The sequence below is a fragment of the Sinocyclocheilus rhinocerous genome, unplaced genomic scaffold, assembly GCF_001515625.1.
Source record: "Sinocyclocheilus rhinocerous isolate Xijiao unplaced genomic scaffold, SAMN03320098_v1.1 scaffold283, whole genome shotgun sequence".
Lineage (NCBI taxonomy): Eukaryota > Metazoa > Chordata > Actinopteri > Cypriniformes > Cyprinidae > Sinocyclocheilus > Sinocyclocheilus rhinocerous.
The window spans coordinates 1,815-4,342 of NW_015627233.1; the positions used below are offsets into that span (position 1 = coordinate 1,815).

The window sequence follows — 2,528 nt, forward strand, 5'->3', positions numbered from 1 at the left end:
AAATAAAAGCTATGTCAAATGTTAATAAATACTAAAGAAGTATATAAATTATGTTAAAACAACAGCATCTAAAATTTGCAAAGCATCTAGAGTTTGGAGATATTCCAACAAAAAGAGTAACTGCTACCGCTCTATAACAGATCCAATGACAATTAATTAATTTAAAAAATGAAATATTAAATAGAATAGGACAGATGACCTATTGAGGGAGGCCTATTTCTTACCTGGCTCGTCACAGTTTATTGTTGGGGCTCCGGGTGGAGTTCTGGTTCCCGCTCTCTCCTGTCCTCTACTGTCCACACACCAGCAGTGACCTGTGGACCCGTGGCACTGCTGCGGCCTGTACTGACCCTCCTCATCACACTGAGGGATGAAGGCTCCTATAGGACGAACACCATCATTTCCGCTCTGAAGACTGTCTCTGTGCTGCTCACACTGGGTCTTGGGACGCACTAGGAGCACACAAGATACACAAGGGATTGTTATTTCTCCATTACACTCCTTTGAACAACCCTTTGTTTATATGAAATGAAAGGGTTTGCGCAAGTTTAAGAGTTACCAAACTCTAAACTCCAATAAAGTTATTATCTGTTTTGATCATAATATTGCAGATGTTAATATTGCCCATGTAAACACAGGTGGTTTTGGCCCAAACCAGGGCCCACAGGCCAAAGTTGGTCCACAAGAAGGTGGAAAAAAGGGGAAAACATGCTATTGAAGCATATCTTTATTTCTATTCTTTTACATGTTTTGTTGCATTGTTTTGCATTTAATTATAGAAACAATTAATTAAATAAAAAAAATTATAATAATACAAAAAAATCAATTTTAAAATAATATAGTTAGATATAATGCAAAGTATACTTTCAATTTAATTTTTGGCCCTTCATAGTAAAATGTTTGGACACCTCTGCTGTAGACTATTTCTTACCTGGCTCGTCACAGTTTATTGTTGGGGCTCCAGGTGGAGTTCTGGTTCCCGCTCTCTCCTGTCCTCTACTGTCCACACACCAGCAGTGACCTGTGGACTAAAAAAGTATATAAATTGTTAAAATAACAGCATCTAAAATTTGCAAAGCATCTAGAGTTTGGAGATATTTCAACAAAAAGAGCAACTGCTACCACTCTATAACAGATCCCATGACAATTAATTAATTTAAAAAATTGAAATATTATATAGAATAGGACAGATGACCTATTGAGGGAGGCCTATTTCTTACCTGGCTCGTCACAGTTTATTGTTGGGGCTCCGGGTGGAGTTCTGGTTCCCGCTCTCTCCTGTCCTCTACTGTCCACACACCAGCAGTGACCTGTGGACCCGTGGCACTGCTGCGGCCTGTACTGACCCTCCTCATCACACTGAGGGATGAAGGCTCCTATAGGACGAACACCATCATTTCCGCTCTGAAGACTGTCTCTGTGCTGCTCACACTGGGTCTTGGGACGCACTAGGAGCACACAAGATACACAAGGGATTGTTATTTCTCCATTACACTCCTTTGAACAACCCTTTGTTTATATGAAATGAAAGGGTTTGCGCAAGTTTAAGAGTTACCAAACTCTAAACTCCAATAAAGTTATTATCTGTTTTGATCATAATATTGCAGATGTTAATATTGCCCATGTAAACACAGGTGGTTTTGACAAACCTCGACCTTCCCTAAAATCCTACATTTTTCCAAAGAGGAATGCAATATGTCTACAACAATAAAGGTGTATCTCTCCACATTTTTATGCTATCCTCCTTAAACTCAGGGTAAGGGCCTGTTTTCCCAGACAACTAGCTTATGTCGAATTTGTACTGAGGATTTTTTAAAAGAAATTAATAATTTTATTGAGCAAAGATGCATGAAATCGATCAAAAGTGACAGTAAAGACTTTTACATTGTTACAAGAACAAATATTGAAAATAAATGCTGTTCTTTTGAACTTTCTATTCATCAAACAATCCAGTTTCCACAAAAATATTAAGCAGCACAATTGTTTTCAACACTGATAATTATAAGTTGGTCCACAAGAAGGTGGAAAAAAGGGGAAAACATGCTATTGAAGCATATATTTATTTCTATTCTTTTACATGTTTTGTTGCATTGTCTTGGGGCGACCTATAATGCAAATGAACCAGATATTATACACTGCAAAAAATGCTTTTCTTATTTAGAGTTTTTTGTCTTGTTTCCAGCCAAGATATCTAAAAATTCTTAAATCAAGAAGGATTTTCTAGACAAGTAAAAATTATTGTCTTGCTTTCAGAAAAAACGATCTAAAATTAAGTGAGTTTTTGCTTGAAACCAGCTAAATAATCTGCCAATGGGATAAGCAAAATAATCATGTTTTCTGTTTGAGATAAGATTATTTTGCTTACCCCATTGGCAGATTATTTTACTTGTTCTAAGCAAAAACTCACTTAATTTAGACTTTTTTTTTCTGAAAACAAGACGATAATTTTTACTTGTCTAGAAAATCCTTCTTGATTTAAGAATTTTTAGATATCTTGGCTGGAAACAAGACAAAAATCTCTAAATAAG

General features: G+C 36.3%; 1 pseudogene; it reads right to left on the reverse strand.

Moving 5' to 3' along the window:
• Window positions 1–224: 224 nt before the first annotated feature.
• Window positions 225–2,528, reverse strand: part of LOC107723677 (nidogen-2-like) — a 29,637-nt pseudogene continuing 27,333 nt past the window's right edge.